The sequence below is a fragment of the Triturus cristatus genome, chromosome 12 (genome assembly GCF_964204655.1).
Source record: "Triturus cristatus chromosome 12, aTriCri1.1, whole genome shotgun sequence".
In the NCBI taxonomy this organism is placed as follows: domain Eukaryota; kingdom Metazoa; phylum Chordata; class Amphibia; order Caudata; family Salamandridae; genus Triturus; species Triturus cristatus.
In genome coordinates this window covers 725,968,145-725,980,021 of record NC_140595.1, presented here as the reverse complement: position 1 = coordinate 725,980,021, position 11,877 = coordinate 725,968,145, and the positions used below count along the sequence as shown (strand labels likewise).

General features: G+C 39.6%; 2 non-coding genes across 2 annotated transcripts; both read right to left on the bottom strand.

Annotated features, from left to right (window-relative positions):
- Positions 1-375: 375 nt before the first annotated feature.
- On the bottom strand, positions 376-457 carry TRNAS-AGA (transfer RNA serine (anticodon AGA)). Its single transcript has one exon. It is a non-coding gene; the product is annotated as a tRNA-Ser (tRNA).
- Positions 458-10,898: 10,441 nt separating this feature from the next.
- Positions 10,899-10,980, bottom strand: TRNAS-AGA (transfer RNA serine (anticodon AGA)). Its single transcript has one exon. It is a non-coding gene; the product is annotated as a tRNA-Ser (tRNA).
- Positions 10,981-11,877: the final 897 nt, after the last annotated feature.

Below are 11,877 nucleotides of genomic sequence, written 5' to 3'. Positions count from 1 at the left end.
TTAAGAGAAATTACACATGGAGAGGTTAAGCATGTAACACGGGGGAGAATAAAAAAGAAAATGCAGTTTTATGAAGTGTGTTTGCCAATCCAGCCAGCACTTTTGTTCTATTTCTCTCTTTGCGTCTTTTATTGGTAAAGTAACTTTCAAGTGCATGCGCAGGTATGAATGAGAGAGCAACGGTATAATAATTTGAAGCGTTTACACCAGTGCTAAAGTAGGAATGAGGTGTAGCAAAGACATGAAAGAGGTAGCGATAACAAATATGTGGAGAGGCAATAGTGACACAAAAATAAGCCACCTATTCATAAAACTGAAATGGAAGAAATACTAAAGGTTAACTTCTGAAATTGTAGCCGATAATAAAAAGATTCTCGTTGTTGGCAGGATTCGAACCTGCGCGGGGATACCCCAATGGATTTCTAGTCCATCGCCTTAACCACTCGGCCACAACAACTTACTGTAAGCTGCATGCAAATATTTTGTTTGAAAGTTTTGAAGTTTTCCCACATCAAAGTACTGATATTCTACAATGCGCTTTTTAAAAACAATGTTTTTTTCATCATGCACGTTCTGTCCTAAAAACAAAAATTGCATGAGTATATCTCTGGATCTGTAAAAGGATACGCTTGCATTCAAACTCTCTTGTGGCACTCAATTTTTTGGACCCTGTTGCACTCTGTTTTTGCGCTGCTTTTAGTCTACGACCCATATTACAGAAGTCAACCATCTCTGAGTATTTGGGACTCCTTTGTAAGTGCCTTATCTTTAATCCTTGAAAAGCTCTATAATAAAGGGGTCTGTCAAAGATTGCTTGAATGGAAGATAAAAGAAGGCCCACTTGTCTCACCAAATGCAGTAGAGAAACCTGATGTTTTACTCATGTTATCCTTAGTTCATTTTTGTTAGACCTGGCATCCTTAAGGTGGCCTACCAGCAACCTTTTTGCTTTTCACCTCACGTTTTGCTGTATCTTTATGTTGTGTAAAATAAGAGAGAGGGGCTCTATTCCACAAAAAGGGGTAGAGCGCCAAGAGACAAAAGTCTGAAGAAGTATTCCCCTTTTTGGCACTTATACAAATAATCATACAAATTCATACAGATATTACACTCAATCGATCACCAGAACAAGACACCAAAGTTTGAACCCTAGTCACAAGGTATTATAAAAATTTCTATTTTATTAAAAATGTTAGATACAGAACATTGTTAAGTAAATACAATATTAAAAATAGTCAGACAGTTACAAAACAGAACACATAACTAATGACATTGTGCCTGTTGTGCAATAAAAAAGAATCACAAAATACAAAATAAAAAAGATCACAAATAAAAAACAATTAGGAGCATGGGGAGAACATCAGAAAGAAAAAATGCTTTCTAATCCAGAATGCAAAGGAAGACACTAGACCCAAATCAACTGTTCTCTGCAGTGTTGATACTGTTAGCTAGTTTCATCGAGAACAGATGTCACTCCAGTCTACAGTCTGCCTTTTAAACTTGCGTCGACGCGTTTCGGTGGAGTATTATGATTATAAGACCACCTTCTTCAGGACAAATTATTCAATCTCCCACGATATAGATAATCTACACAAATAATGGAAATTAATAACATTAAAACCATTTAGCAATAGAAACATTATATATACACAAATCTTGACATTGGTATCCCTGATAACAACTCACAAAAGATATGCATATAAGAACAGTGTTATCTAGGATCATTAATGCCATCTGAAACTTTTTTTTACAAGAAAAAACAATAACCCTAGAGGACCTATAGGCAAACAAACGGTGTGATTCTCCTGGCGATTCATCGTACAAAACATACATACACAATCATTCTTAAAACAACTCCTCCAGTCCTACCATACCCTACTTACTAATTTCTTCCATATGTTTTATTTAGAAAGAAATGAACTCGATTAGAGAATAATAGAAATTACCTTAAAATTTTTTTTTATTAAAACCATCCAATAAGTCCGTATTGGTAGGCTTCTCGCCAGATTCCTAAAGGGCGAAATACGCTGAATTCAGCGGGAACGTAAAGGAACAGGCCTTTTGGTCTAGAGGAAAAGAAATATTAATTATTTTGAGAACCTTTTTTCCTGCTGTAAACTGAGATAGGTTCTAGATCTCTATTAATTCTTTTAATTCTTTACCTGCCTTCCTGCCTTTAAGAATTATTTACGATCGGGTTGCGAAGGTATGTGCGCCGATCATTATGCTGAAAAGGAAGGTCCAAAAGTGAGTTGTATGACATATTCCCACTACTTTGAACCGTAAGTCTAGCGCTATACACTTACTTCAACATGAGTGTTGTAACATCTTTACGATAAAACTGCTCCTGTATTATTCATGAGGTCCCTTTGCGATGATCCTCGATGCAATTGGACAGTCTTGATAGTGCTTTTATTTTTGGTAACTCTAAGATTTCTACAAAAAATGAAAAAACAATACTACAGCAATGTATTTCGGAGATCGAATTAATTATGACATGCCCGTGTTAACAATATTCCTTGTAGAAACCACTCAAGTGCACATTTATGGTTCCTGGTTGCCCACTAACTTAAAAAACATATTGACCCCAGAGTGTAAAAACTACACTAATCATCCAAGATACGAAAAATGAAAGAGACCCCAAAAGAAAAGTAAGAGCCTACGTGCCGCATATACTGCCAGAGATCCTAGCCCTCAAACCAGGTAACAATACCGGCATCGCCACAAATAGTCAGCGTTAGAAAAAGCTGAACTCGGCCGCAGCCACCCGCTAGTCAAAAATAGCTCGGGGTTACTAAAGACCAATTCCACGATAAACCCAAACCACGATAAACCGAATAAAGCTCGACCCCCCGCTAATGTTCAGAACTTACCCGGTTCCAAGCACATGGATACCTCTACATCATCCCGGGAGCAGCGTGTGTCAACTCCCAAAGATAGGAGCCCGGCCTTATATACATTCATAGACGCGGGAGAGGCATGGAACGAGCAACAGCTGTGGACTATCTAAAATCTAGTCGAGTGGATGAACTAAAGCGGCGGCCATTTTGGAGTTCCTTAAGCCTACCGAGAACTCGCAAACAATCAATATTGGTACGCCTTCAATGCGTGCTCAAACCCCAGGTATGCAAACAATAAGCAGTCAAACCCCAACATTTTAAACCATCACAGGTTCAAGCACCACCGGAGACATTTCAAACAAGGCCATCAGAGAGAATCGTAGAAGTATCCCCATCAGACAAACTCGGCGGCCATATTTGAATAGGTTATCTGGAGGCAAATCAGATGGGTAACACGGAGCAGGCGGCCCACATGTAATTACCGAAAGCGCCATTATAGTATCAATGCATGTCTGGGCCCAAGATGTGAGAATGTCGTAAAAACTCACCCAATATTGGACCAACAAAATGTGTCCCCCAACCTGTACCCAAAAAACTATACAGATATTGTCACTATAATACACCCGTCCAGTGTATAAAACTACTTCCCAAGTCAGGGGACCTAAAGAGGGCGAATATTCATATTACTTAATCATGCGATCCCATTCCTCCCTAGAGTTCAGCCCATTTCTGACTGTGTTTAGGAGCGAGATGTACCATTGCTCTCTATGTTTCCTTTTTTCTTCCATGTTCCCCCCACGCGGCCCCATCCAAACCTTTTCCAATATGAACCACTCTATGTCTGACTCATTGTGACCCATTTCGCTATAATGGGCTACTAGAGGGGCATTTGCTTTCCTGGTTCTAATGGCGGAGCGATGTTCTTGGAGTCTGATTCTAAGCTCCCTACCGGTTTCCCCAACATAGCCTTTCCCACAGGGGCAACGGAGAAAGTACACAATGTTTTTGCTCCTGCAATTGTTCAGGGACCTAGAGGAGATCTTTTGTCCATTATGTTCCAGCATATCTGATTCTACACACAGAGGGCAGACATTGCACGTTCCACACTTCACATTTCCCAACGCCGGATTTTTGTCCAATGTGTGTTGTACTTTGCCCATGCTCGCTCTGTAAGTGTGGACCAGCTCATTTCTCAAATTCTTGTTCCTTTTGAACGCAAAAATCGGTCTCTCTAGTTTACTTTCTTCCTCATTATTAATGATGTGCCAGTTGCTGTTAATTACATTTTTGATACGGTTACTAATATGTGAGAAGTTGCTGACAAAAACCAGTTTCTCAGACTCCTTGTTCTTTTTAACTGTATTTTGGAGCATCGCTTCTCTATTATAAAATCTGGCACGTTTAAAAGAGTGGGTAATGAGTTTTTTCAGGTACCCTCTCTCCTTAAATTTCCTTTTCATGGTCTCCGCATGTCTGTAAAAATCGTTAAGGTCAGAGCAATTTCTCCGCAAGCGGAGAAATTGACTAAATGGTATGTTGTCGCGCTGCGACTTGGGGTGGAAACTAGAGTAGTGTAAAAGAGTATTTTTGGCCATTGGTTTTGTGAATAGTTCGACTGCCAAAGCTCCATTGACATCCTTAATGGAAATGTCCAGAAAATCCACCCTGGATCTACTGAATTCCGATGTAAACTTAAGGTTGGGATCCCCCAGATTGATCCAGAGTAGAAAATCTTCCAAATGATCGACTGTACCGTCCCAAATAAAAAAGATGTCGTCTATGTAACGGTACCAGCCAACCACATTTTCAAAGAACGGAGCAAGTTCGTTGAAAATATGTTTGTTTTCGAATTCCCCCACGTAGAGACAGGCCAGGCTCGGCGCACAGGTGGCCCCCATGCTCGTGCCTTTCTTTTGTTTGTATAGCTGGTCTTTAAATAGAAAGATATTATTCGTGAGTACCATCTTGGCACAGTCAACTACAAAGCTCTTCTCTACTCCTTCTAGATCGATCTCCTCAATCGCTCTGCGAACCACCTCAACGGTTTCATGTTGAGGAATGTTGGTGTAGAGAGACTCAATGTCCAGAGTAACTAGACATTGAGTCTCCCCATTGAAGGCCTTACCCTCAAGAAGGGAAATCATGTGTGAGGAGTCCCTCACATATGATTTGAGATTCATCACTATAGGACGCAGAAAATGGTCCACGTATTTGCTTAGAGGCTCAGTCATAGAGTTGATACTACTTACAATGGGCCTCATCGGTGGATTGCCCCGGTCTTTGTGAATCTTTGGGAGACCATACAGAGCGGGAATCCTAGGTTCTTCATTGTTTAGGAATTTGAATTCTTCTTCACAAATCCATTGGTGTCCCCTAGCTTCATTCAAAAGGGTACGACAATCACACATCAGCTTAGCTAATTGATTTCTAGAGATGGGTTCATAGTGTTCAATCACCGCCAGCATTTCTAGCATTTTCTGATCATAATCAGATGTGTTAAACACCACGACACCACCCCCTTTATCAGCCGGTTTTATTGTCAGCCTCAGATCATTTTTTAGAGATTTCAGAGACTGTTTTTCTTCTCTGGTCATGTTGTAGTCAGGTTGTCTGGGGTTCTGAGATAAGATCGATTGTATGCCACTTTCAACCGCTTTTTCAAAAATCTCATGATTTTTGCTTACCATAGCTAATGTAGGGGTAAAAGAAGACCTGGGTTTAAAGCCCGAAACATTATTGCTGACCCTAGCGGGACGATCCTCAAAGAATCTTTTAAGTCTAATTTTCCTAAAGAAAGCTCTTAAATCTCTTTCCAATTGAAATTTGTTAATACCTGTAGTTGGAACAAAACTAAACCCTTTACTCAAAACTCTCGTCTCTATTTCAGTGAGGTTTCTGTTGGACAGATTTATCACTGGTGTTCCGTCTGACGCCAGTAGCGTTGATTTCTCGTTCTCAAATATTCTTTTTGAGGAGGAGGAGGGCCTCGAAATTGTTGACCCCTCCCCTGGTTTTGGTTGAATCTCTGTCCCCGCCTTGATCTTTGATCTAAAAAAGACGGCGGACCTGATTCCACAAAGTTATTCCTATTGCTACTATCTTCTTTATGGGAGATCTCTTCCTCGCTACTGGACCCAGAGGTGTCAGAAAAGGTCACCTGTTTTCTCCCACCTCTCCTATATATTGGTCTATTGTAGGGTCTATCCCACCCTTGTTCCTGTTTTTGTTGGTAATACTTCTCATTAAGGAATGGGTAAACTCCTTCAGCACTAAATCTTTCTATATCTTTTTTTAGTTTGTTAGTTTTTTTATTTATAAGGTAGTCTCTGTATCCTTCAACATCTCTATTGATCTCCTCTAGTTTACGCTTGGCATCTTCCACTACAGTGCTATTTCTCAATTCTAGCTCCAACTTTTCTATAGATTCTTTGTCAATAATAATTAACTCCTGCGCTGTCTCGATAATCAGGAGCATCCAATCCCTACTACATATATTAGAGATCTGTGTCCACACTTCTAAAAATCTCTTATTTTCAATAAAAAGACCTGGTTCGTTCCTTACCTGTAGACCAATAGGGATTGTCCCTGATTTAACATATTCTATTAAAAAGTCAGCATGTGCTTCTGTGCGGATCAGTTTCTTTTTCAGACTAACCAGTTTGCCCCAATTTTCCCCTTTTCCGGACATAACTGTAATTTTATTACCATTTTTGGTGTTGATAATCTTATTAAATTGGTCGTCACTAAAGCCAAATGTCTTAAAGTGATCCATGGCCTTTCAGCTCCTAACTAAAACACCTCCAGAAGGAGACTCTCCAGCCGAAGGCTGTACTATAATTGTGTAAAATAAGAGAGAGGGGCTCTATTCCACAAAAAGGGGTAGAGTGCCAAGAGACAAAAGTCTGAAGAAGTATTCCCCTTTTTGGCACTTATACAAATAATCATACAAATTCATACAGATATTACACTCAATCGATCACCAGAACAAGACACCAAAGTTTGAACCCTAGTCACAAGGTATTATAAAAATTTCTATTTTATTAAAAATGTTAGATACAGAACATTGTTAAGTAAATACAATATTAAAAATAGTCAGACAGTTACAAAACAGAACACATAACTAATGACATTGTGCCTGTTGTGCAATAAAAAAGAATCACAAAATACAAAATAAAAAAGATCACAAATAAAAAACAATTAGGAGCATGGGGAGAACATCAGAAAGAAAAAATGCTTTCTAATCCAGAATGCAAAGGAAGACACTAGGCCCAAATCAACTGTTCTCTGCAGTGTTGATACTGTTAGCTAGTTTCATCGAGAACAGATGTCACTCCAGTCTACAGTCTGCCTTTTAAACTTGCGTCGACGCGTTTCGGTGGAGTATTATGATTATAAGACCACCTTCTTCAGGACAAATTATTCAATCTCCCACGATATAGATAATCTACACAAATAATGGAAATTAATAACATTAAAACCATTTAGCAATAGAAACATTATATATACACAAATCTTGACATTGGTATCCCTGATAACAACTCACAAAAGATATGCATATAAGAACAGTGTTATCTAGGATCATTAATGCCATCTGAAACTTTTTTTTACAAGAAAAAACAATAACCCTAGAGGACCTATAGGCAAACAAACGGTGTGATTCTCCTGGCGATTCATCGTACAAAACATACATACACAATCATTCTTAAAACAACTCCTCCAGTCCTACCATACCCTACTTACTAATTTCTTCCATATGTTTTATTTAGAAAGAAATGAACTCGATTAGAGAATAATAGAAATTACCTTAACATTTTTTTTTATTAAAACCATCCAATAAGTCCGTATTGGTAGGCTTCTCGCCAGATTCCTAAAGGGCGAAATACGCTGAATTCAGCGGGAACGTAAAGGAACAGGCCTTTTGGTCTAGAGGAAAAGAAATATTAATTATTTTGAGAACCTTTCTTCCTGCTGTAAACTGAGATAGGTTCTAGATCTCTATTAATTCTTTTAATTCTTTACCTGCCTTCCTGCCTTTAAGAATTATTTACGATCGGGTTGCGAAGGTATGTGCGCCGATCATTATGCTGAAAAGGAAGGTCCAAAAGTGAGTTGTATGACATATTCCCACTACTTTGAACCGTAAGTCTAGTGCTATACACTTACTTCAACATGAGTGTTGTAACATCTTTACGATAAAACTGCTCCTGTATTATTCATGAGGTCCCTTTGCGATGATCCTCGATGCAATTGGACAGTCTTGATAGTGCTTTTATTTTTGGTAACTCTAAGATTTCTACAAAAAATGAAAAAACAATACTACAGCAATGTATTTCGGAGATCGAATTAATTATGACATGCCCGTGTTAACAATATTCCTTGTAGAAACCACTCAAGTGCACATTTATGGTTCCTGGTTGCCCACTAACTTAAAAAACATATTGACCCCAGAGTGTAAAAACTACACTAATCATCCAAGATACGAAAAATGAAAGAGACCCCAAAAGAAAAGTAAGAGCCTACGTGCCGCATATACTGCCAGAGATCCTAGCCCTCAAACCAGGCTCCTAGGCTCAGTACTGGGACATCTATCTAAAACAGGTAAACAATTACGTTTTCACAGTTGGTATGATTTTTAAAGAATTTTGTAAGTTTCAAAAATCGACACTTAGAAAATTTTGAGCTAAAAGCAGGCAATGATATCCCATGGAAGGAAATTCGAGTTACTGGTAAGTACGGTTAAAATTACTTTTCAGGGTCAGTACTGAGCTCCAAGATGCAGCACTGAGGTCTCTCCTGATAACGAGTGAGTAAATCAGAATTCGTTGTTCGGCTGATTTTAGATGAATATTTTAAAGTTCCAAAACTCCACACCACTTAGAAGAATTTCCAAGTGAAACCACTCAATGTTAGCCTATGGAAGAAAAGTGAGTTATCGGCTTTTAGGTAAGTACTCGACTGGCAGAGTTATGGTTCTGGGCATAGACTCAGGGGTCTCCCAGGGGAGTCCCAGCCTACTTGCCAAGCCTTAAACTCCCCTTTTATTACATATAATTTACCCCTAAGGTAGGCCCTAGGTAGTCCTAGGTGCATGATGCTATGTAAGTAAAAAATAAGATATGTACTTTGGTGGTTCGCATGTCCTGTAAGTACCAAACAGTCTATTTCATTTTTCACTACTGTGAGGTCTACCCCTCTCATAGGTTAGCTCTGGGTATTCCCCTATACTTTTTATTTGGTAATTCCATATCGGAGAGGAGTAGCTTTATTTATTTATTGAAAATCCTACTTACTGGTGAGGTTGGATTTAACTTTACTATTTTAGAAATGCCACTTTTAGAGAGTGAACATTTCTCTGCACTTACTGCTCTATTTGCCTGAAACCTGGCCCCAATACACGTCTGGATTGGGCTGGGTGACAGCAAAATTTGTGCCTTCCCTCTAGAGAGCCACAACACAGGTCAGTCAACTGCACCTGGGGGGTGAGCTCCGCTCCCCCTCCACCCCCAATAGGTTCAAGAACGATAATTTATGTAAGTAAATACATTATAGCTACAGCTTATAATCATGCGAGTTTAAATCATTTGTTGTTAGATGGTTTAAATATTTGAAAGGATCTGTTTTTAATAGACATTTTACAAAAACTACTGGTACATTTGCTAATTCTGTAAAATTAACACCCAACTGCCATGACATTGCCAACCACAATGCCGTGACTCGGATTCAAACCGAGGTTGCTGCGGCCACAACGCAGAGTACTAACCACTATACGATCACTGCGAGCTACTTGGGCTCAACGACATACAGTGACATGGAGAATTTATAATTCGGAACACTCAGGGCTTTTCCTGTGATAGGCTGGATGTATTCATTGCTTCCTCATTCCTCATTCAGAGGCTGCGTCTCCTCAGTGGTTGATAGGCTGAAACCGTTTCCTGGCCGCCTGCTTGTGAAATGCCAGGAGTCAAAGATCACACATTACACTTGCGGACCTGTGATGGGACACCAATGCAGAGAAACCCACCTGGCACAGACCTTCTATTCTGTCTATTAGACCTGCATCTTCCCTGCACCTTTCAAGCCATTTGTATGTGAAGCAAGAAAGAGTTAGAGAGTGATCCATCTACACTTTTATAGGGAGGATGTCGCCGTGAGCTCCTCCCAGCTAATCACACGAACAGCAGAAAAGCAAGATAAATACACAGTTGAGGGGTGGGCTGCATGGTTATGTTTTTGAGTAAATATTGAAACTGACCTCAGTGGCTCATTAGCAGAGCTGCGGCTAATGACTGGTGCCAAATCATGATGAAGCAAGCACCGTTGCTCGTAGGGGACCCACAACACGCTTTTCTTAGCTCACTGAATTAAAGTATAAACTTCCGCCGTGTGTGAGTGGTAAAGGCTTGTTAATATGGTTCCTTTTCCAATTCAAGTCTGACAACAAGAGGCAGGAACCATGTGGCTTCGGAAGCTCAGGGAAGTAGCCACCAACCACAGAGAAAGAGAGAACTGGCAGTATGAGAGGTGGAGAAAACAGAAGCGGGAGCAAGGAGCTCAAATGAGATTGATGGCGTTTAAATAGAGCGCGTAAAGGAACAGTTACACAGCTAAGAAATGGGAAAGACAGACTAGGGAAAAAAACACAGAAAGAGCCTGTAGATGAAATTCTCTTCCTGGGACAGCAGGTTAAGAGAAATTACACATGGGGAGGTTAAGCATGTAACACGGGGGAGAATAAAAAAGAAAATGCAGTTTTATGAAGTGTGTTTGCCAATCCAGCCAGCACTTTTGTTCTATTTCTCTCTTTGCGTCTTTTATTGGTAAAGTAACTTTCAAGTGCATGCGCAGGTATGAATGAGAGAGCAACCGTATAATAATTTGAAGCGTTTACACCAGTACTAAAGTAGGAATGAGGTGTAGCAAAGACATGAAAGAGGTAGCGATAACAAATATGTGGAGAGGCAATAGTGACACAAAAATAAGCCACCTATTTATAAAACTGAAATGGAAGAAATACTAAAGGTTAACTTCTGAAATTGTAGCCGATAATAAAAAGATTCTCGTTGTTGGCAGGATTCGAACCTGCGCGGGGATACCCCAATGGATTTCTAGTCCATCGCCTTAACCACTCGGCCACAACAACTTGCTGTAAGCTGCATACAAATATTTTGTTTGAAAGTTTTGAAGTTTTCCCACATCAAAGTACTGATATTCTGCAATGCGCTTTTTAAAAACAATGTTTTTTTCATCATGCACGTTCTGTCCTAAAAACAAAAATTGCATGAGTATATCTCTGGATCTGTAAAAGGATACGCTTGCATTCAAACTCTCTTGTGGCACTCAATTTTTTGGACCCTGTTGCACTCTGTTTTTGCGCTGCTTTTAGTCTACGACCCATATTACAGAAGTCAACCATCTCTGAGTATTTGGGACTCCTTTGTAAGTGCCTTATCTTTAATCCTTGAAAAGCTCTATAATAAAGGGGTCTGTCAAAGATTGCTTGAATGGAAGATAAAAGAAGGCCCACTTGTCTCACCAAATGCAGTAGAGAAACCTGATGTTTTACTCATGTTATCCTTAGTTCAGTTTTTGTTAGACCTGGCATCCTTAAGGTGGCCTACCAGCAACCTTTTTGCTTTTCACCTCACGTTTTGCTGTATCTTTATGTTGGCCTTAGGACTCTAATCACTTTATCACTACTGTGAGAAAGTGGCTCTGTATATACTGTCCCCAAATAGGTACAGTGTGCACAGAGTCCCCAGTCCCCAGAGGTTTGGCAGAGGCTAAAGTTAGATATAACCTTACTCTCTAAAGTGGTAGCTTGCCGAGCAGTAAGGCAGTATCAGAGTACAGTGTAAAACATTTGTTGTACACACTCAGTCAGCAAATGGTCTCACACACTCAAGAACTGAACTCTAGGCCATTGGTTTGCATAAAAAAGATATTGTTGTTTTATTTTAGAACCAACAATAGGTATCAAAATATACTTTCTCAGAATGAGATGCTTTAGTAAAATACTTTGCAATAGGCAATTGACTTT